The sequence below is a fragment of the Anabrus simplex genome, chromosome 12 (assembly GCF_040414725.1).
Source record: "Anabrus simplex isolate iqAnaSimp1 chromosome 12, ASM4041472v1, whole genome shotgun sequence".
Taxonomy (NCBI): domain Eukaryota; kingdom Metazoa; phylum Arthropoda; class Insecta; order Orthoptera; family Tettigoniidae; genus Anabrus; species Anabrus simplex.
Window position 1 is genome coordinate 32,623,277 of NC_090276.1, and position 18,769 is coordinate 32,642,045.

General features: G+C 42.7%; 1 protein-coding gene across 2 annotated transcripts in view; it reads right to left on the bottom strand.

The window, feature by feature from the left end:
* Positions 1-18,769, bottom strand: part of LOC136884219 (post-GPI attachment to proteins factor 6) — a 72,573-nt gene that overhangs the window by 45,407 nt on the left and 8,397 nt on the right. The window contains exon 1 of one of the 2 annotated variants that reach the window (XM_067156275.2): positions 16,801-16,896. The exons of the other annotated variant lie outside the window; for it this stretch is intronic. The gene's annotated coding sequence lies outside the window, so the exon portion shown is untranslated. Of the gene's footprint in view, positions 1-16,800; positions 16,897-18,769 lie in introns of those variants that run through there. 2 annotated transcript variants of the gene reach the window in all.

Consider the following 18,769-nt stretch of genomic DNA (forward strand, 5'->3'; position numbering starts at 1 on the left):
CGCTGTAACCATGGCAACCACTGTACAGTGTGGATCAAAATAACAAGCACAACAAATAGCAATGATACCACTAAAACAGGGACGTCTTTCTTTTCTTTCTTTCTTTCTTTCTTTCTTTCTTTCTTTCTTTCTTTCTTAATCTGCTTACCCTCCAGGGTTGGCTTTTCCCTCGGACTCAGCGAGGGATCCCACCTCTATCACCTCAAGGGCAGTGTCCTGGAGCTTCAGACTCTGGATCGGGGAATACAACTGGGGAGGATGACCAGTACCTCGCCCAGGCGGCCTCACCTGCTGTGCTGAACAGGGGCCTTGCGGGGGGAGGGGAAGACTGGAAGGGATAGACAAGGAAGAGGGAAGGAAGCGGCCGTGGCCTTAAGTTAGGTACCATAAAGGCATTTGCCTGGAGGACAAGTGGGAAACCACGGAAAACCACTTCCAGGAAAGGAATCGAACCCACCTCTACTCAGTTGACCTCCCGAGGCTGAGTGGACCCTGTTCCAGCCCTCGTACCACTTTTCAAATTTCGTGGCAGAGCCGGGAATCAAATCCGGACCTCCGGGGGTGGCAATTAATCACACTAACCACTACACCACAGAGGTGGACGACGACTTTCTTCTGTCCGTAATATATTGGTAATGCACTGATTTTGATTTGTTTTTAGTGGGGACTGCGGAGAATGAACAATTTTTCGTAAAAGAAACATGGATTTTTGGTTGAAAAATAAGAAAGTTACAGGATTCTAAAATTTTAAGTACAGAAAAAAAATAACGATTTTTAGCATCCTAAGGGAAAACTGTAGCACTAAGACACTTGGAATCTGGCGTATTAATAAGCCTATCAAAACGTGTAGCTTAAAAAAAAAAAAATAGGGGAAAATGTGACGGGGAGTGAGAGCGTCATATATTTTTTGAAATATTCAGGAAAACTACCAATTTTTAAGGCCTGTTAAAAGAATACAAATTTGGTGATAGCACTCAGTTTTTCTCACGGCTTATTTGATACAAGTCACTTTAGACGGGAAAGAACATTTCTATCGTAGGTGGCTTTTGCCCAGAGCGGTATCTTGGAATTGTATTTTGTCGCACATTTTTTTACATTATTAGAGGTTATAGTTAAGAGGTAAGGGTTATTCTGCCCGAAGGCAGGTCCGAACCTCCGCAGAGGTGTTCCTGAGGCGGAGTTTACGTGCGGTAGGGTGGGCAGTTCCTTTCCGCTCCTCCATTCCCTTACCTCCCACCAACAGCGCGTGGCAACCCATCCAACTCCTGACCACGCCCAATGTTGCTTAACTTCGGAGATCTCACGGGATCCGGTGTTTCAACACGGCTACGGCCGTTGGCTACGAGGCAAGAAAAGCGTCATTATACTGAACTTGAGACAAACTTTAATACAGATTTAATTTGAAAGTATGCGGATGAGCTTGAAAAATAAAAGAGCAGACGATTGTCACAATATTCAATATACTGTATTTTTATATGAGTGCAATCTCAGGCTTCTACAATACCTGGAAAATGTGATATTTGATATACATCTTGAATGATTTTCGATCGTTCTTTTACTGCGTGGAAAATAACTTAATGCCTTGCCAATAGGGGAACGTCTTTGCACAATTATAAACATTATTGCCTTGCACTTAAGAGCGTAGTCTCCTACAATAAATGACATGAACTACTGCACTGGAGGCACTAAAAAGTTGTAATCTCTCGGAAACTCCAACCTATTTTCAATTTCTTCCAGTTTCTTGTTCATTATGGCTTTGGTAATTAGGTACGTATCATTGAAGAAAACTTTCTTAGAATGGACCATCCTTTGCCTTCTTTAATTTATGGTTTTCATACAGCAGTATAGCTTCAAACTTACGTCTTCTAGATGCTGCCATTTTGAAATTTTAACAGCTGTGAAAAGGTTTAATACAGAGCTGATGTCGTGGTAATTTAACACAAGTATTAACGTTTTGTTAAATTGTGTGTTAAGTCTACATAACAGCAGTGTAACACTTATATTATTATTATATTCGTCGAAGAAACCGGCCCACAGTATATTACCATCCTGAGTATTTGAAATGATCCATAAGCTCCGGTTCAAGAAAGAACACAACATTATGAAAGCACATCCTCGCAATTTGGCACAACACTACCAACTGACTCATCAGCTGATTTATAGCTAAACATAATCAGCAAGTTCATTAAGCCAAATTGGCACCAGTACAAGAGAAAGTTTATACAGTAATTCCAAACTGCTATGGAGAGCTTGCATGTGTACAAACAACGGCATGAAATTCACTTTTAAAGGTTTGCTAGCCATTGGCTAATGTGCTGATATCCCAGCGTTCCTCATCTACTCGTAGGAATGTTTATCGTAAAATTCTAATAGCATACGAGGGAAAATAAAATGTAAAATATGAAGTGAGAAACTGAAAAACAACTGAATATTTGTTGTTGTTTGAGCCATCATTCATAGACTTCTCTCATGCAGCCCACCATGCACCCTATCCCGTGTTAACCTTTCCATTTCTTCGTACGTAACCACTACATCCTACATCTGCTCTAATCTGATTATCATATTCATACCTTGGTCTAACCTTACCATTCTTACCGCCTACACCTCCATCAAAAACCAACTGAACAAGTCCTTGGTGTCTTAAGATATGTTCTATCATTCTATCACTTCTCGACAAATGTGGCCAAACCGATCTCCTGTCACCAGTTCGAATTAGTATCTCTCCATTCGTGATTCGATCTACCCCTCTCACCTTCAGCATTCTTCCGTAACAATACATTGCAAAAGCTTCTATTCTCTTTCTTTCTGAACTAGTTATCATCCATCTTTCACTTCCGTACAAAGCTACGCTCTAGAAGCATCTAATTCCTATATCAATGTTCGAAGTGAGCAAATTTCTTCTCTTTAGGAAAGCCTTCCTTGCTTGTGCTAGTCTGCATTTTATGTCCTTCTTACTTCTGCCATAGTTAGTTATTTTACTACCCAAGTAACAATATTCAACTACTTCCTTTTAAGACTTAATTTCCCAATCTAATATTTCCTGCAACACCTGACTTCATTGACTGCACTCCATTACTTTAGCTTAGGAATTATTTATTTTCATCTTCCATTCCTTCTGTTCATAACATTCAGCAATTTCTTCAGATCTTCTGCAGTCTCAGATTAAATAACAATATTATCGGCATACTGAATATTTAACGTGTCCAAAAAACGCAATATATTGGTCTTTGCGTCTGGTGTGATCTTGGATTGGGTTTTCAACTTGTATACTGGTCGAAAACGACGCAAGCGGGGTATATGAGAGCTTACCCCATGGCACTATAGCCCTTGAAGGGCCTTGACCTACCAAGCGACCGCTGCTCAGCCCGAAGGCCTGCAGATTACGAGGTGTCGTGTGGTCAGCACCAGCCCTCAGGTCCAGGTAAAAATCCCTGACCTGGCCGGGAATCGAACCCGGGGCCTCCGGGTAAGAGGCAGGCAGGCTACTCCTACACCACGGGGCCGGCTATATGAGAGCTGGTCAAGCTAATAATTAATATTTTCAAAATAATACGATATCTCCCGTCATTCTCTTATATCAGCTGTTGAAGTTAGCCTATCACTAAGACACTTAAAATGACAAGAGCTCCATTTCTGAGGTCTAACAGGAAGATGCGAACTGAACAACTGAACTTCGCATTCCGACTCTTAGAACTCAGATAAATAAACTAGTAAAGATGACCAAAACTAGTATCCTCTCTAGTAATTCAACTGACAATGGCATCCTTCTCTTAAAACAGATCGTGAGGGCCAAGAAGCCGCGGACTCGTCTGAAGCACCGCGGCCCTTGGATCACTTATGATCTGTTTTAATTTGAAATTAATCTCATGTTTCGGCATTTTACAAATTAAAAATCGCACCTATCATGAAATGCCTCAAAATTACACCCCTGAAAGGGCTGTTTGTTAAGAAGTCTTCTCGTTGAAACGCACAGCTATCCGACTCATTAAAAATTCTTCTCCCAAGCGAAGAGAGGGTTTCATCTCTGACGGGAGGCAAATACCGACTCTCAGCCAGATTGTTTTTTCCCCGCTAGTGTAGCAAATCAGAGACTTTCCGACTCACAGACATTCTCGGAAACAGGTGAGTAGAGGGGCATAGTTTTCACCCCGGGACTCTCGTGGACTAGCCCTCAAAAAACAAATCAGATAGCTTCGCTGGCGAATTAAGAAGGGGTTTTGCAAGGCAGTTTTGCTAAATCTGCAAGTGGCTTATGACTGCTTGAGAGTCATCCCGAGAAATGATCATAAAATACAATAATAATAATAATAATTGTTACCGTGTTTTGGTGGTAGGTAGAGGTGAAAGAAGGTGCGGGCGTGAATGAGTCTCAAACTACGGAATCAAAGTTACTGTAAAATTTAACAAGGTTATATTTTCTTTTCAAAATTAAGTAATAACAAAGAATAGGTACTTAGTAGCCGAAACACAATTTGAAATGTACAATTACAGAGATTACAGAATTTGGGCTTCGAGCCCTGAGTTCACAATTCTTGGGCAACTAGCCCAACTTTCCGATATACAAATTTTAACCAAGGGGCAGAAGACCCCAATCAAACCCTGGAGCACTTGCTTCAAATTACACAGTAAAGCCTCCTCGAGGCATACAAAAATTGAATTCCAAAAGCGCAATCTGCTCTCAAAGTGTAAGCCAATCACAGGCCACACCAAACTTCACCTTCAAGCTGTCCTCTCAGGACATATACACAGGGGTAAAATACCCCACCTACTGAGGTCTATTGAATGAAAAAGAAGGTTAATTAAATGACCTCTAAGATGACAATTTGGGAGGAGGCAAACTGGCACTCCTAGTACACTTTGATTAAGACCTACTTGGCACTAGGCCGTTAACACAAGGGCTAATCCCATTCTAAAGAGGTGACTTAAGAAGAGAACACATTGTTTTACGTTATCGAAGAATAGGTTGAGAAAACTAAGTTCACCTCACAACAATATGAGTGGGAGCTCGAGAGGGTTAGCACTCTCTATCCCAATATGAAGCTTTAAAAGAGAATATATAAAAGAGTAGTTACATTTAGGAAAAGGTTACATGGTAGAACGCTTAGAACCCGCCCCGAAAGTTAAACTGCTGAGCTAGCAAAGAAAGAAGTTATTAATCGGCCATTACCTTGTTGTTGACCGCTGCCGAAGAAAGAGGCGCTTCCCGCCCCCTGCTATGTACTTAACACACTGAAAGATGGAACAGAAGTGGCCCGGAGACCCAAAAATCAGCAGTTTATAACCTCTCGTGGAAGGTTCTAGGCGTTAGGGGAAAGAAAACACCCGCCCACAACTATTTTATTGGCTAGGACCCCGCAATCGATACAAGTTGGGGGAAGATACTCCAGATTGGTCAGAAATTAATAGAAGAATTCCGGGATTGGATACATTCAGAACAAGGGGAAGAAAGGGGTAAATATTGCCAACTTAAACAAAGACAGAAAGAAATTTAACAAAGAACAAACTCTTGAAATTAAATTTTCTCCAACAAAATAGTTCTTTGACTCCGCACTAGGTTGCACTATTGTAGATCTTCAGTAGTGTCCTCTAGAAGAGAAAGTTCACACTTCTTACTTCAAGCGAAACAAAAACACATCAAAAATGACACAGTTCAAAAACTCAAATTTTTCCACATGGTGACATCTTTTGAGAAAGTAAAGAATTAACAGCGTAGATAAAGTTCAGCCCTCCTCCAGCAGAGGAGTTCCAACAGGCGCACATTTTAAATTAACGGAGTGGAGGTGTACCGCCCGGTACAGACCTCCCCCCCCAAAAGTTCCTCCAGGGATTTCACATGAAGTCAGTTTGAAAACAAAAGTCCAAGTTTTGATGTTGATATTAAAATAATTTGCAGAAGTATTTGGGAAATTCTTAATTCAGTTCCAAAATTTTTGTTGTAATTGGTAACGTAAGGTTTTTATGTTTGTAGAAGGCGAATTTCTGAAGATAATCTTTTAAAATGTGATGAAAAATTTTGCAATGTCCACCAAATTTGTTGTTGAATTCCCAAGTGTAGTCATCTCTTATAGTGACTGTCCATGTAGTTGATGTAGGCTAAGTTGAATGGCCAGACCGGCCGTTGCAGCTTGCGTCCAAAGGAGGCCGCTCGGACCCCTCAAGTACCCTGAGATACCGCTCGCCCGCACTATGAGGGGAGCAGAGGTGTTGAAGTACGCCGCGCCCGCGGTGAACATATACAGGCTGCGGGCAAGTAGCAGGTTGTGCGCCGCACATCAGCCTTGGCCGGGAGGAGAGCTCCGGCTCGCCGTGCACATGTCGTCCTCGCTGGAGAGGAGGGGGCCCATCCCCCTCCCCAGTTGCTGCACGGCGCTGCGCGGCTGCGGGGGCACTGAAACATAAAAACTCGGCGGCAGAATTGTGTTGGACCATCATGTTTCTTTGAGGGCACAGGCTTGGTGAGGAGGTCGAGGGGTCAGCGGCGTGCAGATATCCATGGCATTTACTCAAATTAAGCCACAGTGTGTATTGAAGCAGGAGACGGGAGCGTGGTAATGGCCGAGGCAAAGACAGAATGGCAGTTTAACGGATCGGGGAAGGTTTTACAAGAGGATTACATATAAGACCAAAATATTATAGAAAGGGCAGAAAGCCTTAAAGTTGAACTCAAAAAAAAATATAACCTTCATATTCCTTTCAAATTATTTGAAGCAAGTTGACACAAAATTTACACCGGTTTCACCTGGGACAGGTGAACCCTAAATATCCTCTCGGTGGCTGGATTGCTTACTAACAATGTAACCGGCGTGAGAAAATCGAGAATTATACAAGGCCCATGAAATCTGGGGGCAAGCTTGCCCGCGGGAACAAAATTCTTGACCATAACTTGGTCACCTACCTTCAAAGGGGTGGGTCTCCGTCCACGATCATACCTTTCCCTAACCTTTTCATGAGACACTTTAAGATTGGCTTTAGCCTTCTTCCAAAGATCTTTAATGTTATCCGGATCTATTGTCTCGGGTAGAATGTCACTCAGAGACCAGAGGTTAGAGAGCGGCGAGTTGGGAACAAACTTGAACATCAAAGAAGCTGGAGTAAACTTGTGAGATTCATGAACCGCCGAATTCAAAGCAAAAGCTAACCAATGCAGGGACGTGTCCCACCTGGAATGATCATCATGATGATAGGCAATCAGTGCGGACCTGAGATTACGATTAACCCGTTCAGCCAGAGATGGTTGAGGATAATACGCGGAAGTAGTTACATGAGAGATGGATAAGTCAAAGCAGAATTTACGAAATAAATTAGATGTAAAAGCCTTAGCATTATCGGATACAATATATTGGCACGGACCAAAAGAAGCAAAAATAGAACTTAGGCAAGAAATGGTGGACTGAGCGGTAGCCAGCTTAGTCGGAAATAACCAGGAAAATCTGGTAAAACCATCTACACATACAAGGATAAATTTGTTGGCATTTCCCTTCGACTGGGGGAAGGGTCCTACATAATCAATATACAGGCGTTCCATGGGGCGCGATGCTTGATGCGAAGACAAGAGGCCTACCTTGGTGGACGTGGTTGGTTTACTAATCAAACAGGATTTACAAGCCTTTACTAGTTCACGGATTTCACCGTCCATACCTTTCCAGATGAACATTTCACGAATCTTTTCACGAGTTTTAAAAATACCAAGATGCCCCCCTAATGGGGTCTCATGATAGTACTTGAAGATCATAGGCACAAGAACAGCTGGAACGACAACCTTCATCATCTTGTCATGCCTCGAAGGGCAACATAAAACACCATTCCTCAGAACATAAGGGACGACATGTTCCCCAGAAGAAAGGGTTTCCATTATCGGAGCCAGCGTCGGATCTTCACGTTGGTATTTCTCAATATCCCTAAAAAGCATGGGAGCATCTGTTAAAATGGCATTAACACCAGATAGTATGGACTCGGGAGGTGATGAACTGTCGACCGGTTCCTGGATCTCGACGTCGTTAGAAAACATACGGCTGAGTCCATCAGCAACAAAATTTTCGGTACCTCTGATATGCCTGACGTCAAATTGGAAGGCAGAAATACGGATGGCCCAACGGGCTATACGACCAGTACGACGCGGCCTACCTAAGACCCAGCTTAAGGCTTGATTATCTGTCTCCAGGTCGAATTTAACATGTTCCAGATAGAGACGGAACTTCTCTAAGGCGAATAAGACTGCCAAACCTTCGAGCTCATAGATGGAATACTTGGCTTCTTGAGCCGACAAAGTCCTAGACGCATAGGCGATGGGGCGCCTCCCTAGTTCAGTCTCTTGAAGAAGGACTGCAGCTACCGCTGACGACGACGCGTCGGTTTGGACGATGAATTTCTTCGAGAAATCAGGCATAGCAAGTACAGGGGCATTACAAAGTGCTAATTTAAGGTCTTCAAAAGCGGCTTGTTGAGAAGGTCCCCACTCGAATTTGATGCCTTTCCTACGAAGAAGGTTTAAGGGCGCCGCTCTATTAGCAAAGTTAGGAATGAACTTTCTGAAGAAATTCACCATACCAATGAACCTGGCGATACCTTTAATGTCCTTGGGAGGTTTAAAATCACGGATGGCCTGTGTTCTAGAATGATCGACTGCTACACCATCGGGTGACACAATATGCCCTAGGAATGACATAGAGGGCTTAGCGAAGGCAACCTTGGACAACTTAACAGTTAACCCAGCCTTACGAAGGCGATCGAGAACTTCTCGCAGATGATCTAGATGCTCTTCAAAAGTCTCTGAAAATACGACGACATCATCCAAGTAGTGATACAAGTATTCAAATTTGATGTCGGAGAAGACCCTATCTAGTAGCCTAGTGAGTACAGCTGCTCCCGTGGGGAGCCCGAAAGGCACGCGGTTGTATTCGTATAAGTTCCAGTCCGTGGCAAACGCTGTAAGATGTTTAGACTCTTCGGCAAGGGGAATTTGATTATAGGCCTGATTCAAGTCCAAGATAGTAAAGAACTTGGCCTTACGAAACCATGAAAAACAAGAGTGAAGGTCAGGAAGGGGCACAGATTGTAACACCACCTTCCGATTGAGAGCCCTGTAATCAATGACAGGCCTGAAGCCTCCTTGGGGTTTCGGGACTAGAAAAATAGGCGATGAATACGCCGACTTAGAGGGCCTAATAATACCATCCTTCAACATCTGATCGATAATTTCTTTCAGAGCCTTCATTTTAGGTGGAGATAGCCTATAAGGTGGAAAACGGACAGGAATCGAATCCGTGACCTCAATTTTGTATTCAATAAGGTCAGTAACACCAAGAGTATCAGAGAACACCTCGGGAAACGACTGACACAGTTTGCGAATACTATTAGCCTGCTCCTCAGGTAGATGTCTAAGGTCTAACAACATCTCATCCTGGGTAGGCGAAATAGAAGAACATGACACGGAATTACACTTTAATAGTGGTATTTTACAATTAGAAGCAAATTTGAATGTGCACGACCTAGACTGGAGATCGAGCACAAGACCAGTGTGAGAAATAAAGTCCGCTCCCAATATAATGGGGCTAGACAATTGCTTGGCCACAAACAATTTAACTTTCCATGTAAACTTAAAAACACGAATTTTGACCAGTAAGGAACCTAGAATTTCTAATGGAGATGAATTAGCCGAAACGTATTGAACAGGAGAAAAGACATAGTCAGGAAGTTTACAAACCGTTTTCAATTTAGAATACCATTCAGCCGAAATAATCGAACAAACACTGCCTGAATCTAAGAGAGCTGTTATAGGCTCGTTATTTAACTCAATCTTAAGAAAAGGAATAGGTGCGGGGGAATCCGCCGCAATCCTAAGACACTCTTTGGGGCATTCAAAAGATGAATTTGAAAATTGCTCGTTCCCTGAATTTACAACCTGTTTACCCGGGGCTGAGTCTCGGGAAGATGGATTAGTCGACTCAGCCGAAGCCACTAGTCACTTTTTATTATTGGCATAGGTGGAATTTGCACCAGAAGTTGAGCAGGAGGGGGTGCTATTCGAGTTTGGGCAATTCTTGGCGATATGTGAGAAAGCCCCACATTTAAAACAGCCTTGTGCTGAACCAGCTCCATTATTTGCCCTACTAGACTTGATCAGTGGACACTTATTGCGCAGATGGTCAGGCGACCCACAAGCATAACATTTACGGGGTGTGACTGGTCGGCGAGGTGGAGGCCGAGTATTACTAAACGAAGGAGGGGGTTCTTTCGCGACACGCAAAGAATCGGCGTATCTAACTCCTTCCGCTGAGACGGCCAATGCTTCAAGTTCAGAAAAAGTTTGCGGGCACGCCGCGAAACACAAATATGACCTGTAGGGTGGTGAAATCCCTTCCACAATAGCTTGTACAATTTGATCCTCAGGGAAGTGAAGAGCAAACACCCTGGTATAAAACTTAATGTCTTGTATGAAATCAGCCAAGTTTTCATCCAAGCGCTGTACCCGATAATAGTACTTCTGAATAAGGGAGGACCTAGCCCTAGCAGGGATGAAGTTAGCTAGCAAATGGGCATGGAAATCCTCAATAGATGATTGCTCGGCAATGGCTCTTACGATTTTATCAGAGAGAATACCAATATCATACGGATAGATAATTTGCAAAATTTGACATGGAGAAAGAGAAAACACAAGGGCATGATCCTGAAATTCAACTAGAAATCTTAAAAAAGAAATTACATCACTGGTGGTATTAACGGAAAACTTAGAGATCCCTCTGAGCAACATTGCCAATGGATGAGGCAAGCTGCTAAACCCGGGTGACATAGTCGGTAAAGGTTTCAATGGCAAGGAAGTTAATTCAGAACGGATGTTACTCAACGATGCACGGCGTTCAGGCTCGTTGTCCAATGGGGCAGAGATAGTTTGAGCAGCAACGGTTATGCTATTAACTTCTCCCTTGGGAGGCGCTTCCTCACTACCTGCATTCACTATGGTGGGTTGATCAGATTTGGGAGGGACTTCCCCAGTCAACAATAAAGTGACCTTACTAGATAATTCGGAAATATTTTCCAGGAGCGTACTAGCTTCCTTCCTCTGAACGTCATTCAGTTTTAGAGACAACAGATCGTTAACCCTATTCGAAAAATGATATAGCCTGCCTTGCACACGCTTAATTTGATTAGGAGACGGATCATTTTCATCAAAAAAACTAACTACAGAAGCTAGCCCAGTAATATTCTCGACGATCGTGGAAAGAGAGTCATCAATTTCTTTCTCTCCCAAATTGGGGATGGAAATGGGCAAATCTAGGGACTCTCTAAGCTTGTTAGTGTCTACTGCAACCGTGCCTCCAGATTGTACATTTCTGATAGTTAATTCATAGATCAACTCCTCTTTGCGCAAATAATTAAGATGGAGAACATCGCGAGGGCCTGGCATGATGACAGAACAATTTAGAAAAACTCAAAAGATTCCAGCAACTGGGAAAATATTTAGAGTTCGGATCAAAACAATGTTTAGCCGTCAAAAGGGGCTAAATTGAGACCCATTCAACCACGCTCTGCTACCACTTGTTACCGTGTTTTGGTGGTAGGTAGAGGTGAAAGAAGGTGCGGGCGTGAATGAGTCTCAAACTACGGAATCAAAGTTACTGTAAAATTTAACAAGGTTATATTTTCTTTTCAAAATTAAGTAATAACAAAGAATAGGTACTTAGTAGCCGAAACACAATTTGAAATGTACAATTACAGAGATTACAGAATTTGGGCTTCGAGCCCTGAGTTCACAATTCTTGGGCAACTAGCCCAACTTTCCGATATACAAATTTTAACCAAGGGGCAGAAGACCCCAATCAAACCCTGGAGCACTTGCTTCAAATTACACAGTAAAGCCTCCTCGAGGCATACAAAAATTGAATTCCAAAAGCGCAATCTGCTCTCAAAGTGTAAGCCAATCACAGGCCACACCAAACTTCACCTTCAAGCTGTCCTCTCAGGACATATACAAGGTTAATTAAATGACCTCTAAGATGACAATTTGGGAGGAGGCAAACTGGCACTCCTAGTACACTTTGATTAAGACCTACTTGGCACTAGGCCGTTAACACAAGGGCTAATCCCATTCTAAAGAGGTGACTTAAGAAGAGAACACATTGTTTTACGTTATCGAAGAATAGGTTGAGAAAACTAAGTTCACCTCACAACAATATGAGTGGGAGCTCGAGAGGGTTAGCACTCTCTATCCCAATATGAAGCTTTAAAAGAGAATATATAAAAGAGTAGTTACATTTAGGAAAAGGTTACATGGTAGAACGCTTAGAACCCGCCCCGAAAGTTAAACTGCTGAGCTAGCAAAGAAAGAAGTTATTAATCGGCCATTACCTTGTTGTTGACCGCTGCCGAAGAAAGAGGCGCTTCCCGCCCCCTGCTATGTACTTAACACACTGAAAGATGGAACAGAAGTGGCCCGGAGACCCAAAAATCAGCAGTTTATAACCTCTCGTGGAAGGTTCTAGGCGTTAGGGGAAAGAAAACACCCGCCCACAACTATTTTATTGGCTAGGACCCCGCAATCGATACAAGTTGGGGGAAGATACTCCAGATTGGTCAGAAATTAATAGAAGAATTCCGGGATTGGATACATTCAGAACAAGGGGAAGAAAGGGGTAAATATTGCCAACTTAAACAAAGACAGAAAGAAATTTAACAAAGAACAAACTCTTGAAATTAAATTTTCTCCAACAAAATAGTTCTTTGACTCCGCACTAGGTTGCACTATTGTAGATCTTCAGTAGTGTCCTCTAGAAGAGAAAGTTCACACTTCTTACTTCAAGCGAAACAAAAACACATCAAAAATGACACAGTTCAAAAACTCAAATTTTTCCACATGGTGACATCTTTTGAGAAAGTAAAGAATTAACAGCGTAGATAAAGTTCAGCCCTCCTCCAGCAGAGGAGTTCCAACAGGCGCACATTTTAAATTAACGGAGTGGAGGTGTACCGCCCGGTACAATAATAATAATAATAATAATAATAATAATAATAATAATAATAATAATAATAATAATAATAATACCGAGATCAATAGCTGCAGTCGCTTAAGTTCGGCCGCTATCCAGTATTCGAGAGATAGTACGTTCTAACCCCACTGTCGGCAGTCCTGAAGATAGTTTTCCGTGGTTTCCCATTTTAACATCAGGCCACGGCTGATTCCTTCCCAATCCTAGCCATATCCTATCCCATCGTCGCCGTAAGACCTATCTGTGTCGGTGCGACGTAAAGCCAATTGTAAATAATAATAATCTCCGGTTTACCCCCTGTGGCTGGGGGACGCAGACGAAAATTACCACCACGGCATCCCTGCCTGTCGTAAGAGGCGACTAAAAGGGACTACCTAGGGATGATTGTATTAGAATGATGAATGTACTTGTAGTTAGTATCACCATGCGAGAAACACCATGGGTCGCCTTTACTTGAGAGTAGTACCACTATGTTAGGTACACAATAGGTTTGTGATTAGTAGCAACAGAAGGTGAGTCTGTAGGGGTTTTCCAGTACCCGTGATTAGTACCACTATGAGTCCCTGCTATGAATGGTGTGAAACTATTACTCATAGGGTCGGTTGGTGCATGCATTTCAGTGGGCTTGGCAGACTGATATGTAATAGCAACTTCTGGCGCAGTGAGGAAAGCAACGGGAAACTACCTCACTCCTCATTTCCCTAGTACGCCTCTTCAGTGATGCCTAGGCCAGCTATGACAGCTGATGGCAGAGCTGTTGAGGATTTAACCAGCCTTCGGGCTGATGACTAAACATACATACATACATACATACATGAGAAACACCACGGGTCTGGGCGTTGCCTGTAATTAGTACCATTACATCAGCGACACCGAGGGTCTGCGTTGCCTGCGATTGGTACCCTCTATGTGAGGAACACCACGGCAATACCGGCGCCCGTGATTGGTACGGTACACCTAGGTGAGGAACACCATGGGTTTGCGTTGTCTATGAGTGGCGCCATTATGTGAGAAACACCATAAGTCAGCGTTACCTGTGCGACGTACAATACTTGTGAGTAGTACCATGATGTGTGGACCACTGTGAGTCTACGCTAGTTTTGATTAGTACCGCAACATAATAAATACCATGGTTTACTAGCGATAAGTACCATTATGAGCGGCCGTTGACCTGGATTTTGGATCCCTTTAGACAACAAGCATCCTCGATTCAGGGTTGTGCTTTAGAAGCAGTCCCTTGGTCTGTAATACTATTGTTTACGATAGTTTCTGTGTCGGATCCATTGATTGTTTTAAATTCATATCCACATCCATTCATTCTTCACCATCACGTTTTTTATTCTGGTCAATGGATGATTTTGAACTTTTAAATTGTCATTACATTTCGTCTCATTTTATACCATTGGAGGCCAATGACCTAGATGTTAGGCCCTTTTATACAACAAGCATTATCATCTTCATCAATCTCCGGTTTTCTTCAACTGTGTTTTGGAGAAGATCCTCCACGAATGGCAAAAAGAACTGGACGAGAAAGGGACTGCTCAACCGAGTAGCATATAAGTTGGAGAATCAAAAATGGCATCAAGATTAACTGCCTTGCATCCGCAGATGACCTCGCGATCCCATATAGAAACACCCGACACAACTACAGAGCAGATAAATACTCTAAAGCAGATAAAGCTGGACTCCGAATTTCCTTTAAAAAAAAACCCAGCAAAACAGCCCCTCATCACTTGAAGACAGCGCATGGTAAGATAGTATACAGCTTCAAGTACCTCCAAGAAATCATACAGCTGAGAACTAGCGAGAGAGAAAACAAGTAAAGTACGCCAAGCGAGAGAAGATGGCCGCTGCTTTTCGCAGGACACGTACTCTTTACAAGCGGAAAGCCATCTCAAGGCAAGCTAAACTAAGACACTACAACACAGTGATTAAAACAGAGTGTCGGTATGCTAGCGAAAGCCTCCAAATGACAGAAATGTCAGGACCGAGAGAAGCTGAGAATTTTGAGAGAAAGTTCCTCCGCAAGATAATGAATCCAAAAATCGTGGTTGGTCAGCATACCTTACGAGGAAGGGAATTATACCAGGAAAGCGAAGGATTGATTGAGTCAATGAAGAAAATAAGAAACAATTTTTATGGACATCTGTTTAGAATGGACGAGAAGAGTCTAGCAAAACAGATTTTCAAAACTCTTGAGAGTAGACCTAGAGTTTCTGACAAATGGTTCAGGGAGGTAAGGAAGGTTCTTGTATAGTCTGGATGAAATTGGGAAGATATCATGAACCGAACAGAATATAGGTCATTGACTGACAGTTTCAGAGGCTTCCACGACGAACAGAAACTGAAAAAGGGATGGACAGAGGAAAGAAGACAGGCTGCTAGAGGAAGAATGCGAAGGCAGCTTCCATTACTGTGGTATCCAATGGCCGTAAATGAATATAATAATAATAATAATAATAATAATAATAATAATAATAATAATAATAATAATAATAATAATAATAACGGTCAGTTACATGGCTAAATGGTTACGGGGGTCAGGTGTATGTTTCGTCGTCATCATTTCATCCTCATTACGACGCGGAGGTCGCCTACGGGAGTCGATTTAAAAAAATTACACCTGGCAAGCCGAACCTGTCCTTGGGCGGTCCCGTACTAAAAGCCATACGCTAAATTTATAATAATAACAATACGGTCACAGCTACTGTGTGCATGCAATTTGACTCCGTTAAAGCTACGTGCGTGTCAGTTTCGATGTTCCGGTTAACTGTATCGGTCAAAAGAGACACAGGAAATCTTCTGGGCAACCTAATACTGGGTTTTAATTAATTTTGTTGGTGAACAATGGAATGAGTCGCCAGAGATCATTTACATACAATTTGTTCATAACAGAAATAATACTTTTCAAATCCTCATCCACTATCTTAATATAGCATTTGATAACTCCCGTCTTTGCATGTTTGAAAGAACAGCACAAAGGCGTAGGGTCAATACAAGTTGACCATACAACGTTGTCGAAGCGGGAGGTTGAGAGGGTCGAAGCCCCGAACCTTGAAGACAGGAGGAACACCTCACCTGCCACCTGCACAACTACTGTGTTAGCCGCCCAAGAGCATAACAAATACCGTACTCCATAATGTTATGTCAAAGGTACAGCTGTTACAATATACACAAATACTGCCTTGGCAGGAAGTACTTCCGTTACTACACAGGGAATATTACTTTTATCGATGAGCCCTCGTGACCTCATAGTCTAGACTAGTGGTGTTCAAAGTATGGTACGCGTACCACCAGAGTACGCGGTGTCGTTTCAAGGGGTGCGCAAATTTATCATTAAGAAAAAAGTTGAACCTGTTCATTTTCAATAAAATCGTGTTTTGATTTAGGGTTACGTCGCGCATTCCTATCTACGAAATGTCACTAAAATTTGTCACAAATGGAACATAATAATTGCTTTTACACAGTTGAAATCTAAAATCTGCGGTAAATTAAGAAAAATTTTATTTTTGGAGAATATTATGTACACCTAGTTAACTACTTTACAAGTACCTTTGGTGCTACGCTCACAGTAAAACACGTATGTCTTTTGTTTGTCTTACACTTTCAACAATTTCGTGTGTGATGTCTGTGTTCATTTAAGTTCTTTGCTTCAGTTGTCAATGACATCATTTCCTGAATTGTATTGCGATATGCAATATTTAATAGGCGACAAAAGCTATGGCCAATGTACATAAGAAGAATTCTGTGGACTAGTGATTTATTGGTCCAGGGATCATGCTATTTTTCTTTCAACAAAAATCATTTTTTGTGGTACCTGCGATATTTCTCTGTAATGTGCAGCACCAAGTTGTTGAATGCGTCCTTGGTTGTTTTTCCGTAGAGTTCCAGCCACACCACTATAACATGGTCATTTGCCTCATTGAAGAACGAAATAACATCGCGAATGCTGTTGACCTCCATTTTGCTGTATGAACTGGCCACTCTAGTCATATGGACAAAGATAATGAGAATCCACAGACATAGTACTCCCATTCCTCGATGCTAGCCCTGGACCTCAAGAAATTAACAAAAAACGGCACGAGCAGCGGAATACGACATGAAGGAGTCCAGTCAACAAGCCTTATGTATTTCTCTAATAACGACGGTATTTCTTATTTTACCGCAGATTTTTCACTTCATTTAAGTAAAAGCAATTATCCCATTCCTCGGTGCTAGCCCTGGACCTCAAGAAATTAACAAAAGACGGCACCAGCAGCGGAATACGACATAAAGGAGTCCTGTCTGCAGGCCTTAAGTATGTATTCATATTTCTCTAATAACGACATTATTTATTAATTTACCGCAGATTTTTCACTTCATTTAAGTAAAAGCAATTATTATGTTCCATTTGTGACAAATTTTACAGTGACATTTCGTAGATAGGAATGCGTGATGTAACCTGATTTAGTGTTTGTCCTCCTCTGTGGTGTAGTGGTTAGTGTGATTAGCTGCCACTCCCGGAGGCCCGGGTTCGATTCCCGGCTCTGTCACGAAATTTCAAAAATGGTACGAGAGCTGGAACGGGGTCCACTCAGCCTCAGGAGGTCAACTGAGTAGAGGTTGGTTCGATTCCCACCTCAGCCAACCTGGAAGTGGTTTTTCGTGGTTTCCCACTTCTCCTCCAGGCGAATGCCGCGATGGTACTTAACTTTCGGCCCCAGCCGTTTCCTTCCCTCTTCCGTGTCTATTTCTTCCAATCTCCCCATCCCCCCGCAAGGCCCCTGTTCAGCATAGCAGGTGAGGCCTCCTGGGCGAGGTACTGGTCATCCTCCCCAGTTGTATCCCCCGACCCAGAGTCTGAAGCTTCAGAGGTAGAGGTGGGATCCCTCGTTCCATACAGTTATCTCCCGAAAACGATTCGTTCGACACAAATAAATTCATTACTATCGATTTGAATTTCATTTAGTGAACGATATATTTACGATCAAAAGCCTTTTTTCCCCACAAGATATACGTCAATGAATGTAGTTATAATATGACAGTTCGTACATTCGTTTACATACTCACGTCTGCGCAAGTGTGGTGGTTCACTTCCTATGCTGTCTGCTTACTTGTATCTCTGTACGTTCGCGCTGTCAAGTCCAGTCAGCCTTCGGACACGTGACTCCTCGACCTGCTTCGAACTAGCTCGTGCTTCGGCGGCGTATCGGGTAGGGGATCGGTCCCGTTGGAACGCCGGTATCGTTCGCCCATATACTGTAGTTCGAAGCTTCTTTTTTCCTGCTAGTTCCCCAACGCCGCTCCAGCATTTGTCTGGTGTGAAAATGCTGTGAACAGCGGGATTCGAGCCCATAATCTTCCGATTGCAAGTTAACAGCTATAGGTCTCGATCAGCGTAGACAACTCAGACATCATTCTCCCAGGAGGAGTATACAAGGCGCCACTCTGAACCGGCATTGAAAACAGCGCGTCCAGACTCACCTATGCAACGCTCTTTGTTATTTAAGACATGCACTATGGAATTTTGCTAAGAATCGGAATGACACATAGACTTTAATCTGTTTTTACGGCCGGTTACCCTTGGTAAGGCCAACGCTATGTACAAGGATGCACTCAACCATTACGTGTTTCTGCAGTGGTTACCGGTGTGTGAAAATAACTAGGCCTGTGTTAAGACAGTACAAACTCCCAGTCCCCACAACGAATATGTGGACAACTTCCCCAAACAAGAAGCAGAATCAGGCCAAACTCTGAGACGTACCTAGCATCCACTAGATCTCATTTCTAGGGCACAACATCGAGCA